This window comes from Artibeus jamaicensis, unplaced genomic scaffold, assembly GCF_021234435.1.
Source record: "Artibeus jamaicensis isolate MK-2021 breed Jamaican fruit bat unplaced genomic scaffold, CSHL_Jam_final contig_463, whole genome shotgun sequence".
Taxonomy (NCBI): domain Eukaryota; kingdom Metazoa; phylum Chordata; class Mammalia; order Chiroptera; family Phyllostomidae; genus Artibeus; species Artibeus jamaicensis.
In genome coordinates, this window is record NW_026521841.1 from 1611830 (window position 1) to 1639701 (window position 27872).

At 48.3% G+C, this 27872-nt stretch overlaps 1 long non-coding RNA gene across 1 annotated transcript; it reads left to right on the forward strand.

Annotated features, from left to right (window-relative positions):
- Window positions 1-18861: 18861 nt before the first annotated feature.
- Window positions 18862-25092, forward strand: LOC128627617 (uncharacterized). Its single transcript, XR_008391860.1, has 3 exons — window positions 18862-19096; window positions 19390-19456; window positions 24828-25092. It is a non-coding gene; the product is annotated as an uncharacterized LOC128627617 (long non-coding RNA).
- The last annotated feature ends 2780 nt before the right edge of the window (window positions 25093-27872 follow it).

Genomic DNA, 27872 nt, shown 5'->3' on the forward strand with positions numbered 1-27872 from the left:
CTGAAATTGTGTCCTGGCTTCACCACATACCAGTGGTATGACCTTGAGCAAGTTACTTAACTTCTATGAGCCTCAGTTTAGCCCTCTATAAGATCATCCTTCTGAGGGGTTAGGAACCTTGGCACTGCTATCTTTAAAGTATCTTTGTATGAATGAGAAAAAGTACCTCATTGAGCACAGAGCTTGGCAAGTGGACCGCAGACTGACTTGAATGCCTGTGATCTCAGCTGGGTTTTTTGGTGCAGGGCACACAGTCTGTGTACCGAGGATTGGTGGCCCTGCATCCTGTGAATCATCAGTGAGGTAAAGTACACAGAGTGCCATTGGGCAGTAACTGTAGCCCCCTTTCCCTTTTCCTTCTGAGTCTACCCAACCATGAACAGCACAGAAACCAACTTGTAATATGTGGGTATTGGAACAAAGGGAATGAAGTGATTAGAGAGAGAAATACCAGGTGAAGTCTCCTCACAGTTGGGCTGGACTCTATGTTAAGCTCACTGTCATGTCTGTTTGTGTGCCTTTGGGTCTTTGGGGAAAAAAATGAAAGGGTGATCACTGATTCTTGCAATTCTTATTTTATTCATCCAGCCTGTGTGAGTGCCTGTGTCTGGGCTGGTTCTGCTGACCAGAGGGAAACCCAGCTGTGTAGCACCTGATCCCAGACCCTTGAGGTAGAATCTGGAGAAGGAGACAGACCAGCTCGTGGGAAAATTCCACATCACCATAATAGTAGGCTTCTGCTTGTGTGTACCTCCTCATTACTCACAAAGCTTTCCCACTACATCTCTCAATGCATCCATAGCCCAGCCTCATGAGGTAAGCAGTATGGGGCCATTGGTGACAATTTATAGCCAAGAGGTTCCTAAGACTTAAGTGACTGTCCACTTAATAGTGATGTCTGAAGCTGAGGCTGGGACTCCTGGGTTCAGTTTCAGATCAGAGGCTGAGGGAGAATCAGGCTTTCCATTCCTCTACTGGCTCCCTTCTTGCTGTCATGAACTTCAAGGGAAGAGAAGTTTCTATTCTAGGGCCACATTTGCCACTGGGCAGGATTCTGCACACTCAGAGATGTGCAGGGGATGGTCTCCCTTCCTTCTGTGGTCTTTTCTCTCTCTTGGTACAAGAAGAAGGCCCAAGCATATCATGGACAATTTCTTTCTCTGCATGCAAAGTATGAAGGTTTAGGCATGACTGGCTAGAAAGATCTCAACTCAGGTTTAGGGTTGAGTTAGGGAACCTGCTCCTCTTGAGGACCAAAATGTGTTATCCACCCAGTCCTCCTGAAGCTCTACATGGACAAGAGACCTGTTTTCAATGAGGTGGCTCTTCCTTAGCTTCCTCTTTGACATATGTCACAGGTGGGGGCTGCTGGGAACAGCCTGAGATGGAGGTTTGTCCGAGGTTCATTGGGACCACTTTGGGATACACACTGTGGACCAGAAGAAAAGATGCAGGAGAAGTCAGAGGGTGGGGAGGGGGAAGCAGGGAGTGTCGACTGTTGAGCAATTCCAGTGACTGGGGAATGAATCCTCTGTTTTTGTTTTTATTTGTTTGTTTGGTGTAAGCAAAGATTTTAATTTAATTTTATTTTTGTAGTACAGGTCCAGAAGAACTAAGGCTTTCTTGGGTATAGCTGGTATACAAATATTTCCCATGATATGGACAGTAAATTGAACATTTCATTTAAAATGTCATGTGGTGTGCTTGAATGTGATATTGTTATGTTATAGAACAATTTGATAATAGAAATGGATGTTATTTGTGCCAGACCCTGTGTATTTTATTGATTATGCTATTACAGTTGTCCCAATTTTTTCCCTTTGCCCTCCTCAGCCCAGTAATCTCCCCTGAGCTCGTGTCCATGAGTAGTGCATATAAGTTCTTTGGCTTCTCCATTTACTACACTCTTTTCAACATCTCCCTGCCTATTTTGTACCTACCAATTATGCTTTTTAATCCCTGTATCTTTTCCTTATTCTCCCCCTCTCCCCCAGCTGATAATCCTCCAAATTATCTCTGTATCTATGATTCTGTTCTTGCTCTAGTTATTTGCTTAGTTTGTGTTCATTTTTTAGATTCAGTTGTTGATAGTTGTGAGTTTGTTGTCATTTTAATGTTCATATTTTTATCTTCTTTTTCTTAAATAAGTCCCTTTAACATTTCCATATAACCAGTCCCTTTAACCAAACCATATTAATAAGGGTTTGGTGATGATGAATTTCTTTAACTTTACCTTGTCTGGGAAGCACTTAATCTGCCCTTCCATTCTAAATGATAGCTTAGCTGAATAGGGTAATGTAGGTTGTAGGTCCTTGCTTTTCATCACTTTGAATACTTCTTGCCAGACCCTTCTTGCCTGCAAGGTTTCTTTTGAGAAATTGGCTGAGAGTCTTATGGGAACTCCTGTGTAGGTAACTCTCTTCTTTTCTCTTGTTGCTTTTAAGATTCTCTTTATCTTTAACCTTTGGCATTTTAATTATGATGTATCTTGGTGTGGTTCATTTTGGGTCCAACTTGTTTGACACTCTCCGTGCTTCCTAAATTTGTGTGTATTTCCTTTGCTAGATTAGGGAAGTTTTCTTTCATTATTTTTTCAAATAAGTTTTTCATTTTTTGCTCTTCTTTCTCCTTCTGGCATCCTTATGATTTGGATGTTGGCACTTTTGGAGATGTCCCAGAGTCTTCTTATTCTCTGCTTGTGTTTTTTGTTTGCTTGTTTGTTCGTTGAATTCTTGTTTTTTTCATTTTGTACTGGTTGAAAGTTTATTTTTTCCTTATGTTCCAAATCATTTATTTGAACCCCGGTTTCCTTCCCTTCACTGTTGTTGCTTGTGGATTTTTCTTTATTCATTTAGTGTAGCCTTCATTTCTTCCCTTATGTATTTGCAATATTCAGTGATTCTCTGATCATCCTTATTACTAGTGTTTCAAAATCTGCACCTGATATATTGACTATCTCAATTTTGCTTAGGTTTTTCTGAAATTTTGATCCGTTTTTCCATTTGGGCCATATTTCTTTGTCTCCTCAATTTGGCAGCCTCCCTGTGTTTGTTTCTGTGTATTAGGTAGAGCTGCTTCAACTCCCTGTCTTGGTGCACCTGTTACTTTGTAAGAGGTGGAGCCTTATGCATTTGACAGGGCAGGGCAACTTGTTTCACAGTTTTGTGTTTGCTGTATGTCAGGGAGAAGTTGGAGAGGGAACAATGCCACTTGCTCAGCCCTCCCCACTCTTCCAGTCACTTCACCCACTTTCTGTATATGACTGGCTACGCTGTAGCTCTTGTCATGGTGGTGGTTCCCAGAGTGGGTGATTTTGCAAACATTCTAGGACCTTAGGGCCCCTTTAAATAGCCCCTCCTGGGACACTAGCAATTTCTTCTGCCACACCAACCACCACTGCTTTTTACAGCCAAAAGTTATGAGGATCTGTTTTCCTGGTTCTAGAACCCTGGGCTATGCAATCTGACCTGGGCCTGGGATGGCTTATGCCCCAGATGTCCCTCCTCATTTTTATCCACCACATGTGAATGTGGGACCACTTGTTCCACAAGCCACAGCCACCACCACCACCTTGCCATTACTGTCTTACCACTGCCACACCGCAACCTCTCTGCCCTGGCTCCCTGTCTCTGCACCTCCTATCTGTCTGGATAAATATTTCTTCTTTAAATCCTTAGTTGTCAGACTTCCATACAGTTTGATTTTCTGGCATTTCTGGTTGTTTTTTGTTTTGAGGTTAGTTGTGTTCCTTCTTATGGTTGTGCAAGGAGGTAAAGCATGTCTACCTATGCCTCCATCTTGACCAAAAGTCCTAGCAAGTCCTCTGTTCTTGAAGTGAGACCTGGGCAATGTGACCATGTGGGGTACCATGCCATTGTGATTAGTGTGGGCCCAGGGCTTCCCTGAGAATGTGGATCCCAGAATAACCTAGTGGGCTAGGATAAATTTGGAAAAGTTATTTAGGGTACAAAGGAGGTGACCTGTAGAGTGAGTTGGGAATGTGGTCTCATTCCACAGAGGTCTAAGGAATGAGTGAGGTTCCTTGAAAAGGGGGGGCCTTTTCCAGAGGAAAACCCTGCCAAGGAAGGGAGGTCTCTATTCCTGTAGCCCTAGGACAGCAGGCTGTAGGGGTGGGGGTAGGGGGCCAGGACAGGCCTAGCTCAGGAAGGTGAAGCTCTGTCCCTGCTGGACCAGGGCCTTGGGGTGGCAGTGGGGAGGGATGAGTGGGGCAGACCCAGGGTGGGGGCCCAACTGTGTTGCCAGGGACAGGGACCTCAAAGGGATTGCTGCAATGCCCGCCAAGGATATAGCCTGCTTCCTCCAGTGCGGGTTTTTCCACAGCGGAAAGCTATGGGACTGCTGGCTGCCTTTGGGGTCCCTCCGTGACTCAGAGCGTTTTCCAGCTCGTTGAACCGGGGCCCTGCTGTGTGAAGTTTCCTCTTGGGCTCCGTGGATGCATAATGAATGGGGAATTTAATCCATATGCTGACGATTCCTTTACCCTGAACTCATCCGCAGGCGGCTCCCCAGGAGCCTTTGATGTCCAGCGGGGACTCGCAGCCTTTTTATGAGATGTTTTATGCTCTCTCTCTCTCCACTCCCCACCCACTCCTCACTCTTTCTATTTAAGGAATAGAAATTGTGCTTTTTGGAGTCTAAATGGACTCAGACTTTGAAAGTTTCCAGTTCTAAATTCTAAGCTTGTGGGGTTCCCTTGGACTCCAGCCCTGGCAACCTCTTCTCCAGCCAGGACCTTGGGCCCAGTTCAGGAGGCCTTGCACGCACAGACCCAAGGCTATAGGGCAGGCAGAGCTGGGGGTTGCTGGTCAGGAGGCTGAGGTTCTTGTCCTTTCTTCTGACCCCAATTAGTCCTTTCTTCTGACCCCCATTTCTCCTTTCTTCTGTCCCCACAGGGCAGTGGGTTGGGGGTGCGTGATAGAAGGAACATCCCCCTTGCCCACACTGCCCCTTCTGCATTCCAGTGCCTCTGCCATCAGCCATGTCACCCATTTTTCCCCCCATTTCTTTGGGCTAAGGCATCTTTTCCTCAAATCCTTGGTGGCACTGCAAATATTTAGGATTGGGACAGTCATTAACACATTATTGTGGATTCACAGTTCATTTGGGAGACCACAGGTCAGTGGGGCCCAGGATGGTAAGTTCTGATGCTGGGAGAGCAGTCCCTGTTGGGAAAGAGAGTATTGGAGAATGAAAGCCAGCTCTTGGGACTTCCTACTTGCCCTGGGCTCCTAGGGGTCTGGACTGGGGATGGGGGTGGAGCAGAGTGGAGGTAGGGTGAGGGAAGACTGATAGGCTATAGTAGATGAGACTCCAAACTAGAACTTCATAAGAAAAGACAAGTATCCAGATTGGCAGGCATAGTCTCCTGAGTACAGTCTCCTGAGCTGTGAATATGCTCAAGTTGCTTGACAGGGCTGCCTAGCATTTTGTCTTTGGGATGGTGGTAGCTGTGAAAAGCAGGGACCCAGTGAGACAACAAGAGCCTACCTGGCTCATGCCTACCTGGAACAATGAGTAGGGAAGCTTTCCAAAGGAAGGAAGAGGCTGGGCTTTGTTTTGAAGACCAAGTAGGCTATTTCAACATGGCAAAGTTTGCAACTAGAATGATCTTTTCTCCCAGGGAAAAGCAAATTGGGAAGTGGGAAATGCAGGGGCAGGAGACAAGCAAAGAGGCTGCTGGAGTAGCAACCCCTTACACCACCCCTACCCCATGAGGGCGGCAGTGAGGACAGAAAGACGAAACAGAATGCAGCAATTGGGTGTGGGAGCTGGGGACTCTTGGACAACTCCTAGATGGAGATACAGGTGAAGAAGTGGTTTGGGGAGGTGATCGTGGACACAGTTTTGTGGCCCAGGCCTGGGGAGTGTTTCAGTGGCTCCTATATGCAAGGCTAGAGATGAGGAGAAAAGCCCTAGCTAGAGAAAAATATCCAGGGCTTAGCTGCATGTGGGTGGGAATTGAAATCTTGAGCTGGCCCAAGATGGTCGAGAAAAGAGGAGGATCAGGATGGGGATGGAGATGGGCTTTGGCTGGGCCTTAAAGGTGGGGAAAGTGGGGCTTGGTACTTAGAGAGATGGAGGTCCTTGAGTACTGACACCCTGCATGTTTCCACTGTCAGTTCAGCCCCAAGTACAGCACAGCAGAGTGAACCAGAAGAATGTTTTGTCCCTTCAAGATGATGAGCTTTTTTCCAGAGTCAATAGCTTAGGATAGGAATAAAGAACACGTCAGCTTTAGTGGATCTCCCAGCCCTGTGGACCCAGTGGGGAAGGAAAGGGCTTATGAGCAAAAGGAAAACCAAGGGCTCTTCTTTCTTCCAGGCCCAGAAAGGTAGGACATGTGCTGATGGCAGAGGCCGAGGCTGGCTTGTTCTGATGACTGAGGCCCCTGCTGGGGAAGCCCCTAGCAATTGCATACTAAGGATACCTAGAACTAGGTATTGCCTTACTGGCCAAGGGAAGCATGTGTCCTTCAGGGTAGGGGTAGCTCAGCTACACAAGTGCACTTTGGGTGGGCTGTCCTGTGGCTCTGGGTGGTCTAGAGAAATAGATTTTGTACCCTCTTTTTGATGGAACAAGTGGACCAAGACCTGCCCCACTTTTGATAAGAGTACACTAGATACAGGATACTCCAGTGCTGCTAATTTCTACACATATTGCTAAACACCAGCTACAGTCTTACATTCCAAACATGGCATTGGCAGCTCATCTCAAAGCATTCACCACAACCAAGAGTGCATCACCAGCTTTGTTGGTGCCTCGAGAAATAGTCTCCTTACAATGAGGCATTTGTTGGAGGACCAGAAGAGAGGGCAGGACGTCCCAGCACAGGGCCTGCTCACTTATTCATGGAAGCATCATGAATGGTGCCGTCAAACTGTCCAAGGCTTGGAATATTCTAACTTTATTTCTATCACTCACCCAACCAGAACCTTGGGCAAGCCACTCAACTTTTTCATCTTTCAAATGGACATAAAAATCCCTGGGTCAAATGTCTTACACACTGTGAAGTGAATCAAATGAGCTCAGATATGAGAAATGAATGTTAATTTAAAAAGCACTTCAGCTTCCAGCTTTCCTCGGTTCCTCTGTCTGTTGATCCTGAAATTTCACTCTGAAGGCTGTAACATTCAGTGGCCTCTCTGGGGCTGTTCTACTACTGCCTTCCTGGGCTCCTCTTAAAAAATCAAAGGAAACAGCAGCCAGGAATCAGGAAGAGCCGGTCCAATTCGAGCCATGAGCTAAGAGCAGATGACAAGTTGGGGAAAGCTGGCTCTCAAAGTAAATACATTTTTCCACACGCCACCTTCCACTCAAGGGTCACTTGGCTTTCCATCAATGGCAGCTAATGACGTGGGGAGACATGACTGTGGGGGTGGGCTGTCTCTGCCTCCTCTTATGCAGATGTACCTCATGAGTGTGAGAGCCTTGGGAACCACAGGGAAGCTGCTGGCTTATAAAATGCCTTGCTGAATTCCTGGCAGGAAGTAGATGCTGTTCCAGAGGGTGGGGCTTTTCCCTCACTGACCATCCAAGGATGCTCTTGTCTTTACTGAGAGCGTGGGAGAGGCCCCAGCTGCTTGGACTAGGCACTTTCAGAGAGGCAGAGGCCCTAGCTTCTGAGCTGAGGCCAACCTCATCTGCTGGGATTTATTTCCTCCTGTGGGAGCACTTTGACAAATGTTTATGGAACCCTGGCAGAGTAGAAGGCCCTGGGCTCCAAGCTGAATAGAGGTCCAGAGGTCCATCTAGAGGTCCACGTGTCCAGTCTGTCTGACCCCAGACTCAAAAGCCCCCTTGGCTGTCAATTTACAGCCCTGGCCCCAGCTGGGGTTCCCAGCCCACAGTGTTCAATAGCCCAACGTTGTCACAGGTGTGTGTTGCTGTGTAACACGAAGACCAAGACAAGGGCTGGACTCAAGTCTTCCTTGAACCCAGCATGCTTGGGGCCCATAGATCCTGGGACACCATGTTCTGAGGGTCCCTCCTTGCATTCTCTGTCCTGGAGGTCAGTTCCTTCCTCAGTAGTCTTCTTCACTGGTAAGACTGGGGTTTGCTGGTGTCCACACCCACTCCACCCAGGGTTTGAAGGTAAATCCTAACTATTCTAAGCCAAACATGGTAATTCCAAGCTCTTTGGCAGTGATTGGTTTGGAAAAAGGCATGTGACACAATTCTGGCCAATAAATTGTAAGGGGAAATGATCTGGGGGAGGAGGCTGGCAGTCATCTTGAAACCATGAGGATAGCCATCTGGGATAAAGTTACAAACACACCAAGGAACCCACAGAAGAAACTTGGGTCCGCGATGATGTCACTGAATCACTGAATCCCTGAATTGAACTCTGGTGCTGTATTCCTCAAGATTTCTTGTTATGTGAAATGGTGTTTCTTCAACACCATTTTGATTTGGTTTTCTACCCATTGCAGCAGAAGCATCCTCATCGATTGAGTCCCTGTCTCTATTTGTTTACAGCTCCCTTCGACCTTTTGTGAGCCACAGAGATTAGATTTAGGAGGCCTCATACTCAGTAAAAAAACTAAAGCTTTCAAAGTGTTGGGGGCACATTGCCTGGGATTATCGCAAAGCTGTGTGGTTTGGTGATGTGGGTACTGCTACACTGAGCCCCTATAGGTCCCCAAGGCCTTCTCCAGAAGTGAGGTGGGCCCAGGGTTTGCCCCCTCTCCTGGCCATTCAGGGGATAAGGGCTAGAGGTTCTCAGTCTCATGCCCTGCTCAGGTGGGAGTCATCCCTCCCTAGTTGGCTCCCACAGTGACCCTCTCCTTCCATAGGTCTTGCAGCGGTTGTTCACCTTCCTGAGAATGAGGGCTCCCTCACCTCTCCTGGCTCAGTGAAGTCTGCCTTTCTTCTGCCATTCGGCCTAAGGTTGGTGTCACCTGGCTTCTCCCCCAGCCAGGGAAGAGCAAGGTTTCAAGGAGCAGCAGGGTCATGGCCTCAGGAATGGGCTCAGTGAGTGAGGAAAGTGCAGTGGGAGCTCCCATTATTGTTGTTCAGGAGTTCCCACCAGAACTAAGACAAATGTGGAGGAGTAGGGACTAGTGTGCAAGAGGGCACCTTGGAGGCAAGGCAAAAGGCTGTTTTTCAGAGCTGAGGTTCCAGGTGAGGACAGGCTTGAAACAGGCAAGACCCCTGCACCAAGGAGCCCCTGGGGGTGGGAACCCCATCCCATTCGCCTGTGCTGGCTTGTTCAGTAGGTGCTCAGGGGATGTGTGCCCAGTGGGTGCAGTCATTCATTCATTTCACAAAGACATTGTAACACCTTGTGTTGATCAAAGAGATCAAGTGCTGAGTAGGGCAAACAATGTCCCTGCCCTCTGGTCTGGGTTCTTCTGAGCAGGTTGAGATAAAAGACATAATCCAGGAGCTAAATAACTGATTATCAAACCAGCTAGCCAACGAACTAACTAATTATTTTTGGTTAATTATATGCACTACAAAGTATGTCAGCCTGTGTTTATTGCAGGGGGTATGCAGAAGTTTGGGGATGTTAAAAAGGGCCTTGCCAAGGTCAGGGCCAGAAGGATGAGAGAATGCCAGATGTGCAAACCTCTGTAGAGGGAGGCCTGGGGCAGCCAGACAGAGGTGTGGTTAAATCTGGGTGTCTAGGAAGTTCTGAGGGGTCTGGTGGAGCTGACACAGAAGAGCAAGGCAGGGAGTCATGGTCTGGGGTCTCGTGAGATGGTTGAAATCTTCTGGGTTCCAGAGTGTTAGGTTGAAGCACCTTAATTCCTTTTTCTGTGTAAGGTCAGAATTAGTCCTAGAGATCTAAATGGAAGTGTGTCTGTACTCAGGGACAAAAGGACACCACTGTGGGATAGGAGACTGCAGCAGGCTGAAAACTAGGTGACAGCCAACATTTGGAGGTATCCACTTTCATAATCACTGTAATTGTGATTTCTGATGTCCGGGGCAGAAGACCTTCCTACTTTACCCTCCCTCCTTCTTCCACCCACCTCTCACCCTAGTCTGCTTGGCCAGAGCTTAAGTTTTGCCTCCCACCTCACTCCTGGATGCTTCTCTCCATGCAGCCCTCCTACTTGGGGGAGATGATGGACACCACAGGGAGCCCACCCCAACCTCTGCATGGGAAGCATGATTGAGGAGGCTTGACTTCGGGACTTTCCAGTCCTCACAATCCTTCCTCCCATGCCTTGGGGCCTGCCCAGGTCCTGGTCATCCTGAACTCCAGCTTTCAGTCCTTGGGCACCTGACCTGGCTCTCTCTCCCCAAGATGACCCCCTGGCCCAAGATTCTGGGGAACTAGCAAACAGGGCCTAACTTGTTTACCCCTGCTGCTGGTCCTACTCTTCCTTCCCTGACCCTCCAAGCTCACTAGAGAAGAAGAGCCATGCCGCCTCCCTGCAGAGTGGATTAGCTGAGCTGATGCAGGGGGCATGACTGGCTCGGTTAAGCTGCTTCCTTAGTTTGGTAGCGGCTTACTCGGACAACATTGGTCTGTTGTCCCGAGGGAGATCACACATTGCAGAGAGAGGGCTATGAATAGATCCTAGGGAGGTCAGTTAGTTTTGTGACCTCTGGCAAGCCATAGGACCGTTCCAGGTCACCTGTGCAGCCAGACAGCAATAGCTCTCAGGGGATAGATGGATGGTAAAGATAAGACTCTGTAGTATGCCTGCTGCATGGCTGGCAGTCAAGGGCAGGCCCCACCCCACCTGGCTCTTCCACTTTCTCTCTTCCTGTCTCTCTCCTCACTCTGCTTTAATGTTTAACTCCCATTCTTTTTTATCTTAGATTCCAAAAAAGAATCATGGCTAAAAAAATACATGAAAGCACATGGAAGGGGGTGCATTCAACACTGTGACAGTCCTGTGAGGGGAGGACAGTGTGATCTGGTGGAGACCAGCTCAAAGACTCTCCAGCTGCCTGCTCACCAACCCAGGCGGGGACCCTGAGGGCTCGCTCTCCTTTCCACAGTCTCTGGATCAGGAGGCTGGCTGTCACCAAAGAAAGGCAGGTCTGGCTCACCACACAGTGCAGCTTCTGGCAGACAGCCTGACTCCTGTGCTGCAGCACCAGCATAGGCAACCGGGCCCAGCCCCCCTGTGGGGTGCCCCAGTCCTCCTCATCTGCGAGTGTGGCCCCTTAGGAGCCCTGGGACTCATTCTCTGGAGAATCCAGTGAAGTACAGGGACCCAGAACAGGGGTTGAGGGTGTCCCTGATGAGATCTGGGTGTCAGTGGTGTGTGTCTGTGTATATCTGGGGGGGTATGTCTGGGTGGTATGCATGTGGATGGTATGTTTGGATCATGATAGATGTGATTGTGGTATGTATATCTGATGTGTATGTATCCATGGCCTGTATAATATATATGTGTCTGTGTGTGGAGTATGTCGGACGTATGTGAGGGTATGTAGAGTGTCTGTGGTATCTGATGTATCTGTGTATATTATGTCTGTGGCATGTGCATGTGTGTTATGCATATGTGTGTGTGCATATACCCACAGCTTTGGTGAGAAGAGAACCTTTTCTACCCATGTAGGGCCCATGCTCTTGGTGAAGTCATGATGTCATGAGTGATGTCATGGAGTCGCTTTTCTTGTTGCCCCACTTTTCTGAGACCTCTGCTCCCTCCTTGCGGAGGGCAGCCCCTCTCGCTCCTCTGTCCCCACTGAGGTTCTTCCTTGACCACCTTCCTGCCGCTTCTCTCTCAGCAGCCTCGGGCCCCAGAACAGGGCCATCTCTGCCAGCTCCTTCTGTCTCTTGGGTTGGCTCAGGGCTCCCTCCACATCCTGGGCCAACTCTGCACACCCTCCTGTACTGCCGCACTGCACTGGTGACACCTCCATCTGGCTGACCTGTTGGTCTCCCTAGTCAAACCTCCCCTTGCCTAGCCTCCTCCTGGTCCAGGTGGTGATATGCTTGCTGCACCTTTACGTGGCCCCTGTGGCCATTCAGGGACCAGCATCCATTTCTGTCACCTTCTCTAGAGAGTGGGGAGGGAGGGTGGGTTTTATATTGGGACATGTTGTGTAAGGTTATGATGAGGTCAGGGGTCACTGGAGACACAGGACTGGAACCAGTGTGTGGGTTGGAGTTAACATGGGTCACTCTCAGATGCTCGTGGAAGGTCCACAACCATGCCACATGCACCATTGCATGTTGGTGCAGATTAATACCACAGGAATGTAAATGAGTGTGAGGAGTAAGGCATGGGGTGGTTACTGCTGCACCCATATTGAAATACTGACAGAGAAAAGAAATACACAGACACCGACACACACTCACCCACCTTTTTCTCACATACTGCGTGTACCAAAGCCATCATCAAAGACTTTCAAGCACACCCAGAATAAAGCCTCACCCTCCCAGTGGCCTCCACAGCCCCATGATTCTCTCCTCCCTCTACCCCATGCTTTAACTGGGGCCACATGGCTACCCTGCTGTTCTTTGACTGGGCAAAGCACATTCCCACTCTAGGGCCTTTGCACTTGCTCTTTCCTTTTCTGGAGCAATCTTCTCGCCAGCAGCCATGTGGCTCACTCCCTCATTTCACTAACATCTCTTGCTTTAGCCATCTTCTCAGAGAGGCCTTTCCTGGCCACATTTTAAAAAATATCACACCAGTATTAACTCTTTATCCCCTTATGTCATTGTATTATCCCCAAATTACCAGAAGTTGCATTATTTGTGTATATATTTGTGTCTCCTCCACTGGATGTCATCTCTCTGAGGGCAGGCCTGTGGTCCCCTCTGCTGTCATCAGTATTTGGCACAGAGTAAAGCCTTTGTGTGTCTGATGCGTGAATGGGAAGATGGGCACAGTGGGAGCATCTGTGTATGACACAGTGAGACCAGGTTTCACAAGAGAGGGAGTGTCTGTCGTGCTGCAAAATCCATTTCAGATGGATTAAGGCTGTAAAAGGAAAAAACAAAACTATAAAACCACTGGATGAAAAGAGAGGATGTTTTCATGATCCTGGAGGAGGGGAAGCTATTCTAAGTAAGACATGAAATCCAGAAGCTATAAAAGAAAGGCCTGACAGATTTGACTACATAAAAATAAAAAGCTTTTGCAGGGCAAATACATGATAAACAGAGTAAAAAGGTATTTGACCGCCTGGGATAAAATATTTAAAACATGTGCAACAGACAACAAATTAATATCACAACATATAATGAGATTCCAATAGCCAATAAGTAAGATACATACAGCCCTATGGAGAAAAAAATGGGCAAAGGAGTGGAGTGGGTAATTCATAGAACAAGAAGTGTTTGTGGCCAGTGCACAGCCGAAGAGCTATATGCTCACCAGTCACCAGCAAGAACAACTTGGGTGGAGAGCAGGATTGAAAAGAGGGCTAAGGCTGTACTGGTGAGCGGTCCTGGAGCCTCGCACATGGTTGGGTGTGGTGCCTGCTGACAGGGGAAGGGCAAGCTGGGCAGACTTGGTGACATTTAAAATGAATGCTACTTATGACCCAGAAATTCCACTTTAGGAGGCTATCTCTGCAAAATGCCAAAGATGCTCAATGCATCATAGTTTTTTCTAGCACAGGGACAGAGGGGAGCCACCTCACTGTTCCACATCAAGGAGGTGGTGGCACGAAAGAGAACCATGCAGCCAATGACGAGAACCTACTCTGGCATTAAGAAGTGCTCCCAACTTATTGAGTGAAAATAGAATCAAGATGCACAAGCACAGGAATGGCTGGGTCTCATTTGTATTTTCTAAAGTCCTGTGTGTGCAGTCACCCAGATGTGTACACACACCCGCACAGAGAACAGGGCAGAGAGAAATTTACACCTGCCAATAGGAAGAAGTGCTGGGGAGTGGGGGTGGAGCTTGAGAAGTGACTTTCCTTTTTTTAAATTTCTTTATCATAGAATTTTAGCAACAAAAATGACAGTATTAAGGAAGGGGGCTAAGGTGTGTGGTGCCATTGGGTTGAGATGGGGAAGCCTGAAGATCTGGGCTGCCCAGCACTCAGAGGTTGCAAGCCAGGCAGCAGCACCCACAGAGCACCCACAGAGGGCTGGCCCTGCTCCCGGCCTTTCCATAACATCCTGCAGTAGGGTCCAAGATGTCCACTTTTTCTGATATGTTAGAGTTGAAACCCAGAGCCAAGGCTGACCCCATCAGGGAAACAGTGACCTCTCTCCCTATATGATCTGGAACTCGGTACCCTAGCAACATGATGTGGCAGAATCTTACCTCCAGCTGAGTCACCCTGTCAGTTCAGCATTCATTGATGTAGGCACATAGTTCCTGTGCAGTCTCCTCTCCCCCCCCAGTGATTTCAGGTTTCCTTTTCTATGAGGCAAGCACCCCCTTCTTCTCGTGGAAGCCTCCACAGCATTTGGGCCTCCCACAGGGTGTCCGGGAGTTCAGTTCTGGAAAAACTGATACAGAGATGGGATGAGACCTCCAGGCAGATGTCACAGTAATGGGTGGATGTGAGCATCTGGAGTTCAGGGGAGAAGCCTGGCTGGAAATAGACCTTACTGTGAGTCCTTGAGCCATGAGCTGGTGCAGAGAAGAGCAGTGAGCCTGGGACAGAGCCCTGGCTCCTTACACAGAGGAGACTACAGCTATCGTAATAATGGTTGTAATAGTTACTGCCATATTGAGCTCAAAGGGACAGGGCCATGGGTAGGCGAAGGGGCTTGCCCAAGGCCACCTAGATCTGCTTGGCCCTGCCTAATATCTCATCTTTGTTTTTCTGCCCTCCCATAATAGTTAAAGTGGTAATTTAAGACTACTAAGCTGTTTTGTCTTTATTTCTGCCTCTGACCTTGGTCCTTCAAATTCATGGGGCTGACCAGCTAAAGGTTTGAGAAGTTGGACGGAACTGGGAACAACTAAGGGGCCAGGGACTGAGGATGCCCAGCTGGAGACAGAGAGCAGACTCACTCAGTGGCCCAGGACTTTGCTTCGTGCTGCCCGGAAGACAGAGCCTGTGACAGTCGTCATTATCTTCCTTCACGTACCGTTGCTTTGTTTCACTGTCACAGCCCCACAAGGTGGGCTCCACAACTCTCTTGCGATCTGCAGAGGGATTAAGAAGAAAGACTGCCAGGAAGGGTAGGGCCAGGCCTGTCGGATGTCACATCTCAACCTTGCAACCACCAGACAGTTAGAGGCTCTGCATATACGGTCAGTGTCTACACTTAGATTTTTTTCTACATGTTCTCATTTAGGCCTCACAATGACTCTGTGAGTTGGGCGTTATTGGCTCCATCTCACATGCAAGGGAACGGAGGCCCAGGACGGTCAGTCAATGAATGTTGCCTGGCCAACAGCCTCCATATCGTGCATTCCGACCCAGTCAGAATGCACTGCTGCCTCTTGGTGCAGCCCAGTCAGCCACTTGGGGAAGGGTTTGTGAACTGAGCACCACCGGGCAGGTCTCTGCTCAAGGTGGCACCTGCCCTATTTCCTGGTTTACCATACTTGATGGACTCTGAGCGAGATATTTTACTTTTTGGCATCTTTGAAATCTGGGTGCATCTTACAATCCTTGTCAGGCCAGACCAGGCCAGGCAGCTGTCATGACTCTGCAGCATTTTTCTGGCTCCCACATCAAAAATTGCAGGATGAGTGTCTATGGCTGGGAGATAATCCTGCAGCCAGTAGTGGAGCCCACTGAAAATGAGGAGCTGACCACTCAGCTTTTGATGTTACAAAAGACAAGGCTGTGCCCACCTGTGACTTCACCTTAGGAGCCATGAGACCAGTGTGTAAATACCCCTTCCCTGGTGCTCATGTTTCACCTGAGAGGGGACAGGGAAATATGTTCTCTTGCCTACCTGGGTATCCACAGGTGGCAAAGTGGGGGAATTGGATGGCTGGTCTGACAGTCTGGAGGGCTGATGATGACACCATCTGACTCTGAGCCAAAGCAGAGTCCCGATCCTGTACCCTCTGCTGAGCTGGTGTCCATATCCCTTAATGAGCGTGGCTCACTCCTCTGTTCTTAGCACCCGGCCCCAAGCCCAGCACACTTCAGCATTTAATCAGCATTTATTCAGCATTCAATAGCAATTGGATGCTGAATAAATGAAAATTGCACATGGCTTTCGAGTATCTACCACACAGGTTTGAAATGTATATATGCCACTTCTCTGGGCCTCAGTTTTCTCATCTATAAAATGGGGTTATGATGCCTTTGTAATAAAGTTATTGGAAAAATTAATGAGATGATGCATATACAGTGCTGGGCTTAATAAATACTCAATGACTGAATGGTAGGAGGGATTAAGAACATTTTTGAGGAGACTAGTTATAATTTTTTGTGTGCAATGGCTTTAGATACAGCCTCAATCCCAGCTGTTGGTCACAACGAGATTGGGGAAGAGCATCAGTGGCTCAGCTTGGATCCAACCTCAGTGAAGGGACAAATGCTGCAGCTGTAGCTGGGCACAGGGACTTCTCACTAGATCTGGGCATGATGGAATCTGTACTGATCTTGTCCTTGCCTCAGGGAGTGAAATGAGCAACCAACATCTGAGGTCTCTTCTTGGCGTTGGACAGGGGCTCATTCAAGCTGGGTTCTCGGCATATTCACTTCTCGTCAGCTGGTACACAGCAGGTGCTCAATAAGTTTTTGATGGATAAATGAGTCCTTGTTCACAAGAGCAAGAACCCTACAGATTAGGCCTGTTCTCTTTCTCTTTCTCTCTCTCTTGCACATGTGTGTGCATACCCAGGAGCACATGAGCATACATGTACACACAAACATTTAGGCTTACTCAGCTGGCTGCAGGCGTTTTGCTGGTCTGGGGTAATTTATTGCAACATCATCTGTCTTCCCACAGCCAGCCATAAACTCCTGCTCTGAAATGGGAAACTGCAGGTTACCTGCCTTTGCATTTTCCCCAGTTACTGGCACAGAAAATGCTTAGGAATCACTAAGTGGATGGATGGATGAAAGAATAAAATGGATCAGGGTCATTTATTGGAATGAATGCCACACAAGATGATGATGATGGTAAACCCGTCATGCTAGTTATAACATAGGCTGGTTATTGCTGTAAAATACAGGTTTGCTGTAAAGATGCCACCGTAACAAGATCCAAGTCTACTGGTCAGACTCTCACTGATGTGACAGTTGGCAGGCCCTAGACAGTGGCTGTGGGCTCTGGCTGACCAGCCCCCACCACCCTCTGCTAGGCTTCCCCCATCTACACCCCCACCTGTGGGTGTGGAGACACCTGAGTGGGTGACCTCCCCCTTACCACCAACAGGCTCTGCTCTGTCACCCAGGGCCTACCAGGGCACATCCATCCCTGGAGGATAAAGCTTGTAGTGGATGTGGCTCATTTCCAAACACTGTAGGCCAGGACTTGTGCCCAAGAGAAGGGTCAAAGAATAAAAGTCAAAGCCTCACTCAGCCTGTGAGTGGCTGAGCATACATCCCACCCTCAAATTTTCCCCAAGAGCTGGCGCCTCCAGGTGACCTGGATCCTGGCCTCATGTTGCTCCTCCCCAGCCCCAACACAGGGGTTATCTAAGAGAAGTCCAGATGCCCAGTAGTACCCAGTTACCCTCAAGGTCTCTTGCCACTGATGGACCTGGCATTTTTTTCATTTTCAGGGATGGTTTAGGGGTGTGATTTGGCTTATGCTGTAGTGCCAAGTGCACCCGTGGGGCATGGAGGACAGCCCTGGACCCCAGGCCTGTGTGGACAGTGTTTTTGCAGTGGAAGAGGAGACTGTGCAATGGAGGGGTCTTCCCCTATGGTGGAAGAACTGCTCTCGGAAGCAGACAACCCCCAAAACAAAACAGTTTGATTTTTATCCAGCAACTGGTTACTTATTAGCTCCATTGTTTTCAACATCGCCCTTGGCCAGAACTCAAAAGTGTCTTTATTTTGCAAGTGACTTTGTGTGTGGAGACACATCCGGGGTTGATAATGCGCAGTCCAGGGTATTTTGGTTCTTCCTTATTTAAAGGGACAATCTTGCTGCCACCCAGCCCTGCCTCACCCTCCAAATTGGAAACTATGTGACCCTCACGATGAGGTTTCAGTTGGACATCTCAGGCGAGATTTCTAAGCTCAAAGGAACACAGGGCTGTGCTTGGCCCAAGCACACACTCTGGACAGATGGGTATGATGTTTTGTCCTGTCCTTTAAAAACAAAGCTTAAATTGAGCAAAGAATTGCTTTCAAATCAAATATTTGTTGGCACATGAATGTTAGAAAACATGTTTTTTTGTTTTAAAATTAAATTTCCCTGGAAAGAACAATGGCAGAATCAAAGGAGACAAGTGTTTGGTGGGGCAGAAAAGAACACATTTTTTTTGTCCCCAAAGTCCTGAAGTTTGGTGAAAGCCAAGCTGCTCATGGTGCCTGGCTCCTTGGCTTGTGTCAGAGTACAAGGCTCACAGCTTGTCAAGAGCTTTGTGGTTGCCATCTGGGTCTCTTGGAGGCTCTGGTGCAAAGCATTCCAGGAGCAGTGTTCAGACGGGTCAGTCTCTGTGGCTGCTTGCCTGTGGCATTCCCTGAGAGCACGGCAGGGCCTGGGATCGCTGGGGTGGTTGTGGATATGTGGGATTCTGAGAATATCACCCCACCCACTGTATACACACACAGGACTCTCCCTGTGCTGGTGCTGCCCTGCTGAGGCGCTGGCACCTCTGTGCAACCATGGCTCTGATCACAGCTGGGGAGACCAGACTTGGAGCCTTGACCTGGGACAGCTGTCAGTAGCCTCGATCAAAGCATGGCCCAGAGCCCAGTGTCTGTCCAGCCAAGCCGATGCTCCCTCTTGGGGCTTTTGGAGGCAAAACCCACGGAGAGGGATCAAGAGAGAGACTTGCCGAGTGACAGCAGGCAGTGAACAAAGGCTGTGGAGCAGAGGCCACGGGTCAGCCATGGACAGACAGCCCCAACCCTGTAGGGCAGGGAGAAGAGGGTGTGGAGGGTGGCAGAGAAGGAAGAGCAAGGAGCTGAGACACAGTAGCAGTCCGGGGCACAGGGGCATCCAGAACTGTAGCTGGGCCCCCAAGATGCCGTCTGGTGGCCAATGATGCCACTCCATGGAAAACAGCTCCTGTAGCCACTCCCTGGATAGGCTGAACTACCCTCTCAGGTATGTGGTCCTTGTGTGTGTTTGAGTGGACAATTTCAGGACTGGACTCTAAAAAAGTGTGAAATAAGAGCAGCAGATGTGTCACAAAGGACGGCCTGTTCCTTTCAGAATTGTGGTCCCTTCCCAACCTCTTTTAGGAAGCTTTCCCAAATGACCTCTCCACCCATAGCCCTCAGCCCTCTCCCTCCTTGGGGGTATCCACAGAACTTGTCCCTAAGGATTCCGAGCCTCCTATGTGGATAACTCTTCATCTTCATGTCCCATCTCCAACTCTGGCCACATGTTCCCCACAGGCAAGGACTGCTCTGGGCATGTCTGAGTACCTGCAACACGAGTATGGCTGAGGCTCAGTATGTACAGGTAAGTGGGCCTGAGGACTCACCTGCACAGCCCATGGGTAGGTCTTATCTGCAGACAGCTCAAAAACCTCTGCCCCCACATAGGGAACACCAGCCCTAATGGCCTCTTAGAACAGAGACAAGGGCCCCCTGAGGCCTTTGCTCTTGGCAGAGCCAGTGGAGAGGCTTTTGACTCTGGCCTTAGGACTGGAGGCAGGTGACTGAGCCCAGTTGGTGAGTGTGCCGGTACTTCAGAGACAGCTAGATATCTGCACAGGCCAGGGCTCGAGGCTAGACAGATCTGGAAAGTCAGGGAAACTTTCCCACCTCCCAAAGCTCAGTTTGTGCTTCCTGTGGCTGTCTGTCCCTTTAGCTGGAACATTCTGTAAAAATACAAATGTTCCTTGGGGGAAGAGGAGCTGTGCACACCAATATGGGAGTGGAGCTACAAGCCCTCCACCCCTGCCTGGACCCACCTGTCTCCCCACTCTGCTTTACCCATCCTACCACAGATGAAGCTGCTCTTACAGTATGGCCCAAGATCATCCCCAGCATATTCACAGAACTCCCCACTCCAGGGCAGAACATGTGCAGACCAAAGGCAAAATTGCCCTCTTCTTATCCTTAGCATGCACACATATGCACACATGTGTACACACACAGGCATAGAAGTATTTCTTAAAAGTGCTCCCTGTGGGTGGGAAGAGCTTGGGCAAAGGTTAGGAGCCATCTCTTTGCATCAAGTAAGAAGGAAGAGCGAGGGCTGGCCTAGATGCCACAAAGGAAGTCACCATAACCAAGCAGTGAGTCAGTTAACAGGTTGGAAAAGCAAGCTTTCTTATTCTTAATAGTCACACCTACAGCCTGTGATAGATACTAAAAAACTTGTGGTTTTTAATTCTCACAACAAGTCCATTGTGAGTATTTCTTGTTTCTTTTACAGATGAGCAAATTGAGGTCCAGAGAAGTGATATCTTTTTTGTTTGTTTTTTAAAACATATTTTACTGATTACACTATTATAGTTGTCCTATTTATCTACCATTTATTCCCCTCCACCCTGCACACCCCTCCACTCGCATCCCCCCACCTTAGTTCATGTCCATGGGCCATACATGTAAGTCCTTTGGCTTCTACATTTTCTATACTATTCTTAATCTCCACCTCTCTATTTTCTACCTATCATCTATGCTGCTTATTCCCTGTACATTTTCCCCCATCCCTACTTCCCCTTCCCCACTGATAACCCTCCATTTGATCTCCATTCCTGTGATTCTCTTCCTGTTCTAGTTGTTTGCTTAGTTCATTTTTGTTTTTGTTTTTTTTTTAGGTCAGTTATTGATAGTTGTGAGTTTGTTGTCATTTTACTGTTCATAGTTTTTATCTTCTTTTTCTTAGATAAGTCCCTTTAACATTTCATATAATAAGGGCTTGGTGATAAACTCTTTTAACTTGACCTTATATGGGAAGCACTTTATCTGCCCTTCCATTCTAAATGGTAGCTTTGCTGGATAAAGTCATCTTGGATGTAGATCCTTGCCTTTCATGACTTGGAATATTTCTTGTCAGCCCCTTGTTGCCTGCAAGGTCTGTTTTGAGAAATCAGCTGACAGTCTGATGGGAACTCCTTCATAGGTGACTGTCCCCTTATCTCTTGCTGCTTCTAGGATTCTCTCCTTCTCTTTAATCTTGGCTAATGTAATGATGATGTGCCTTGGTGTGTGCTCCCTTGGGTCCAACTTCTTTGGGAGTCTGTGAGCTTCCTGGACTTCCTGGAAGTCTATTTCCTTTGCCAGATTGGGGAAGTTCTCCTTCATTATATTTTCAAATAAAGTTTCAATTTCTTGCTCTTCCTCTTCTCCTTCTGGCACCCTCACAATTTGGATATTGGAATGACTAAAGTGGTCCTGGAGGTTCCTAAGCCTCTCCTGGTTTTTTTGAATTCTTGTTTTTTCATTCTGTTCTAGCTGAATGTTTATTTCTTCTTTCTGGCCCAAACCATTTATTTGAGTCCTTGTTTTCTTCCCTTAACTGTTGGTTTCCTGTACATTTTTCTTTATTTCACTTTTTGTAGCCTTCACTCTTTCTTCTATTTTGCAACCATACTCAACCAATTTTGTGAGCATCTTGATCACCAGTGTTTTGAACTCTGCATCTGATAGGTTGGCTATCTCTTCATTGCTTAGTTGTATTTTTTGCGGGGGGAGCTTTGATCTGTTCTCTCATTTGGACCATATTTCTCTGTCTCAGCACACCTGTTAGATAGTAAGGGGTGGAGCCTTAGGTATTGGCCAGGGTGGGGCAACCCACAACACTGCATTGTGGCACTGTATGTGGGGGGAGGGGTCCAAGAAGGAACAATGCCACTTGTGCAGCTCTTGGCCAGCTTTCAGTCACTTCTTCTACCCACAAGCAAATTTCGCCCTTCTGGCGCTGATTCCCAGGCCAGTGGTTCGGTGTATGTTCAAGGACTCTGTGGATCTCTCCAAAGAACTCTCCTGTGACGCTGGGAGTTTCTCCTGCCACCTGAACTTTCACAGATTTTTTTAGTCAGAGGTTTTGACGCTTTGTATTCCCACACCAGGACCCTGAATTGTGTTGTCCATCTCATTCCTCAGTAGTTTCTCCTGGTTTATCCACATGCAAATGTGGGACTGCCTGCCCTACCAGCAGTCTCCTTGCCAAGTCTGCCAGCCACCGCCTCTCCTACAGGTATGGATGAATGTTTCTTCTTTAACTACTTGGTTGTCAGACTTCCACGCAGTTTGATTTTCTGTTGTTTCTGTTTGTTTTTTGTTTTTAAATTTGTTGTTGTCCTTCTTTTGGTTGTGCAAGGAGGCACAGTGTATCTACCTATGCCTCCATCTTGGCCAGAAGTCCCTCTTTCAGAGAGAAGTGATGTCTTTTGTGAACTGAGACATTGTTAAGTATGGAGGGAAAGATCTGAACCCAAAAGTCTTGGGTTCCAAACCCCATGCTCTTCCCACCCAGTCCTCAGCCCATTCTGCAAAAAGACCTCAGGTAGGGCACAAATAAGGGCTGGGCTTGTAAATAATACATCATGAACCCTCCTCAGCTGGCTTTGGAGTCACAGCTAGCCCTACAGATAGATCTGCTCAAGCGCCATGAGGCCAGAAGAACTTGCCTGTTCTCCCAACAAGTTCCCTCAGGTCCAAGCCTCTGACATGTAAAGTCAGTGTCCTCTTTAATTTTTGTCCTCTTAATTTTGGGGGAAAACACTAAAAATGAGCATAGAAAGCAACTGGAAAGCCACACTGACAGGTGGAGTGTTGATTGGAAGCCCTTCAGCCATAATGAGCTGGCCCTGGGGACCATGTGCATTTAACCCGACACAATCCCAGCTGCCCAGGCCTATCACTGAAGATGCTGCAGACACCCTTGTGACAAGGGGAAGACATCTAGACACCTTCATGTGGTGAGGCTCTGTCACTGACACATTTCCCTCACAAGGAGTCATCAGATGGGAATGATTGCACCTGTCCCTGCTACCAGAGTGGGGTGAACTGCCACATGCATTCTGGAGATCCTTACCCTCAGCCATGATGCAAGCCATAGTTGTCCATGTATAGGCCTCCCAGGGTTGGACGGTCGTGTCAGGAAAGATGGAGAGAAAGGCAGCTCAGCTTTTGAAGATCATAGTGTCATCAATGGCTTTGAAAGATTAAGCTTTCAGAGTTACAGAGTTCTGGTCATTCTGAGTTCTGGGAACCAATGTCACCACTACCTGTCATTGGCAGAGGACCTCAGAAAACTTGAGTGACCCGGGTTGTCCAGGTTCTGTGTGTGAGGGAGACAGGGCAGACTGACCAGGGTACTTAGTTAGGGACCTAAGCTGCAGCACCCAGAGGGCCAGGACCCCAGGCACTGCCTAATGGGTGTTAGGTGGTGGTACCAGAGTGAGGGTGTTACTGGGTTGGAGAGTAGGACCCCACCATGGTGTCACAGCTGGGCCACACTTAGGCTGAGGAGCCCTCATGACTGCCTCCCACTGCCTGGTGATGAGCTTTCCTTGGCAGCAGCATGGTAACTGACCAGCAGACATGTCACCTATGTGTGCCCAAGATTTCCCCCAATTCATGTGCTCTGTCTACATGTATAACCAAACTCTTGATAGCCCGGGGCATCCATACATCTCAAGACTAAGAGTCTGCTTCTAAAAGATGGTGTTAATTAGGGGAAGCGGAACCACTGTAGCACCCCAAAATATTACAGCTTAAACCTGAGAGAAATATATCACTCTCTCATCGAAAAGTCTAGGGTGGAGGTCCTAGATTGGCAGGGGCTTCACTCCACATGGAGCCCTTTTAGGATTTGAGCTGACTATAGTTCTGTGATTTTCAACACAAGGCCTCAAATGCTACACTGGGCATCAATAGCCTGGTCAATGGGAAGAAAAAAAGAGTTTAAAGAGGTGTGCAGGGGAAGTGTTCAGAGGCTGGGACTGGAAGCAGTGCAGCTTATTTCTGCTCACATTCCTTTGCCTTGGACTCAGGCACGTGGCCACATCCAGCAAATAGGGGGCTAGGAAGTGGAACCTGGCAGGCAGCCCTATGCTGACAATTGCTCTGGTCCTACAGATGAAGATGAGGGCAGATGCTCAGAGGAACACTATAAAGGGATGGCCTGTTCCTCTGTCTCTGACATGGGTGAGATGAGGTAGAGAGAGCCCCAGGCCTCCCCCAAATACTACTGTGGTGGAGAAGAATAAGCAGGCCCCTGGCTGCTTGGCTCATGGCTGTGCATCCCTGTGTCAGCCCTGTGTCTCTCTTGACAGGGAAGCTTCCATGTGTACCCCACACTCCCAGAGAGCACAGAAATTGAGTCCTGATCTTCCTTAAATGGGCATTGGTCCAGTTTCATCTGGCTCAAAGATGCTGTCCCAAAGCCTGTGCCAGCCCCATGGGGTGGTCGGTCACAGAGGTGCTGTGAGGAAGAGCAAAGAATCAGTCAGTGAGCATTTTCTGTGTTCAATTCTGAGCTCCACACTGTGCTGGTACATGAAATCAGGTGCAGAGAGAAAATGTGGGCGGGGGTGGGGGCAGGGGGGAGATGAGCTTAACGGACACAGAGCAGCAAGGATTATGTGTGGTCACAGAGGTCCAGAGGGGCAGTCAGAGCATGAGAGCCACAGAGGGGCGCAGGGGCTCTGCAGGGACAGGAAGAACCACACACCTGTTTAAAGGGAGTAACCACTATTCAGCAACAGCTATTTGGGTGGCCCCTGGCTGTAACTGGCACCTAGGGTGGCCCAGTGTTCCGATTTGTCTAGGGAGGTGGAAAAGCAGGGTGTGTGTCTGTGTATGTATGAGTGAGTTCGTGTGTATGAGAGAGAGAAAGAGGGAAAGAGAGAAAGAGAGAGATCTGAATTTTTCAGGCACTGACTGGAGGCTGAGGAAGATTTGCTACAGGAAGACTGAGTGCTGGGACTGCCTCTGACCCTCTGCAACAGAAATACACTGCTGGGACTAAATGATGTGATTCAGAAGTTGATGGCTGGTGTAGCTCAGTGGATTGAACACAGGCTGCGAACCGAAAGGTCACGGTTCGATTCCCAGTCGGGGCATATGCTGGGTTGTCTGCCCAGCCCCCAGTGGGGGCCATGTGAGAGGCAACCACACACTGATGTTTCTCTCCCTCTCTTTCTCCTTCCCTTCTCCTCTCTCTAAAGATAAAAAAAAAGAAATAAAATATTTTTTAAAAAAGAAGTCAATGGCTATGCTGGGTGGAAGAGAACAGAACTCAGATTTGTGACCAAGAGGACTACTAACTGCATTGAATGGGTCAGCCTCTCCATTCCAGGTGCCTGTCACTGTTAGCCCATTTAATTCTAGCAAGAAGCCTCTGAAATAGCTGTTATGACTTTCCCCTTTCTATGGCTGAAAAACATGGGTCAGAGAGACTCTGTCAATTGTGCAAGGTCACACAGCTCAGAAGCAGCCCTGAGAGATTGCACTGAGCATTGGGAGGTGGGGGAGGGGATGGAGAGCAAACCCTGTTCAGGAAGGACACTGGCATTCAGAGCAGGGCAATGATTTGCCTTATTACCCCAGAGTGAGGACAGGTGGGACCAGGCTGGAGCTTCCCTCTATTTCCTCTCACCAGTTGCTTTCTCCTGCTCAGCCCTCAGCCCCCAGGACCCCCTGAACAATAGTGAGTCCAGGTGGAGCCGCGCCTCCCTGGCAGGGCCTGCTGAAAGCGGTGTCCTGGGACACCCCTTTGTACAGGAGACTTTCACAGAGCATATAATCACCTGCTAATGTATTTCTTTGCTAAGCCTGAACTTCGGTTCTCTCAGTTTCTGAGGCCTGGGCCCACCTGCACAACATGTCTAGAAGGAATGAAGAGAACCTAAGGCACAGAATCTGCCTGAGCTTGTGGCTTTTGTAGTTAATTAATAACACGTGCAGCCTAGATTTAGGCCAACTCATATCTGTCCAGCATGGCCTAGAAAGATCTTTGCCTCGAGGCAAGGAGCTGACCTCAGTGGCCTCAGGTAACCCTTCCCACTGAGGAGAGCAGTGACCAGGGGAACTCAGAGCCACTGTCCGGCTTGGTACTTCCGAAAGGGGACAGAGTCTGAAGTCCCTGGTGGGATGAAAGGCCTGCCTCTTTGGGACACTAGGGGTTGGTGCCCCATTCTTCCATCAGCTTTCACTGCGCTCCCTGCAGCTTTGTCCTCCCTAATCGCTTTGTCCAGCCCCATCCTTTCTCTCCTCCTTCCATTCCAACCTGACCTGCAAGTTTTCATAAAGCCACACCCACTCAGGTACAAATCACTGAGAATGGCTCACAGGATGCCCTTCCCATACTTATTTGCATTTCAAAATCAACATGGTCACTGTAACCCAAAGAGTGATATCTCAGCATCAGCAATTAGGAATCTTGGAGATATCCTGGACATTTTCAAGTTCTACTACTTTTCGTGTAGTGTCTGTCCTGACAGCCCTGTTTGTCAAAATATTATATATATCTTCTATCACCAGTTGCCAAAGCCTTTGAATACACTAAAAAAAAGTCACCTACCTTACAAACAACTTTGGGTAAACTTTAGCCAGGCTTCCACTTTTTAGGACTTTGGCATGTCCTAGCCATTATCGAAATGGCTTCCCATTGGCAGAACCCTGGGTAAAAGGGGCACCCCATATTGCTGAGAAGCATCTAGCTATCAGATGAGTCTCCTTGCATCTGAGGGCTCTGTCTGGTGCAGGAGGATCAAGCAACCCTGTTTCTAAGCCAAAGAGCCCTGTCACTGTCTGCGTCACACAGGCCAGCCTGTGGAGGACCTGAACCATGTTGCTTCAAGAAAATAATGTTGATTAGGTCCCAAGTCAGCCCATACAATCTCTTTAAATCCAGAATAGGCTTGCACCTTACAACCATTAGGTCTACAATATTTTCCTCACTCATTCATTCATTCTCGATCAGTAAATATTTACTAAATGCCTACCATAGACAGCAGTAGACTGGGTCATGATTTGGGGTATGGTTTTGGGGTTTGGGTTACTGTGACATAGACCCAGAATGACAGTGGCTCAAACAAGACAGGGGATTACGTCTCTGTCATGGCTAACTTTATGTGTCAACTTGAGTGGGCTAAAGGATGCCCAGATGACTAAACATACTTCTGATGTGTCTGTGAGAGTGTTTCTGGAAGAGATAAGCATTGGAATCAGTGGAGTAAAGTAGATCACTCTCAACAATGCAAGTGGTTATGATTAAATCCACTGAGGGTCGGGATAGAATAGAAGGGCAGAGGAAGGATGAATTTGCTCTTTGCTCGAGCTGGGACACCCATCTTCAGCCATCCTCAGACATCAGCGTTCCTGGTTCTAGATACCTCAGAGTTTGGTTGGGACTTAACACCCTTGGCTCTCCTGGCTTTCATTCCTCTGGGCTTAGACTATAACCATACCACCAGCTTCCCTGGGCCTCTAGCTTGCAGACAGCAGGTTGTGAGACTTCTCAGTCTCCATAATCATGTGAGCCAATTTCTATTATTATAAAGTTCCTCTAATATAGGAATCTCTATCTATCCTATTGGTTCTGTTTCTCTGGAGGACCATGACCAGGACATTCTCTCTTGTCAAAGTCCCAGCCTGTGTTGTTGGTCAGACCCTTCCTCTTTTTTGCTTGGCATTTATGAAGTAAAGTTCTGGTCACACCTATATTCCACCATAAGAAGAAGGAAAGGCAGAGCCTAGAGTTGTGTTCCTCTTGCCCACTCACATCCCATTGGCCAGGACTTGGGCTTATGGCTATACATAGGTACAAAGGAGGCTGGCAGGTGTGGTCTTTATTTTGGGTGTACATAGATCAGGCTAAAAACCAGAAGGTCTGTCACTGTGAAAGAACATGAGAATAAATAATGGGGGACAGCTTGGCTCTGACAAAATTGGTGACTAAAACTGATGTACTTCTG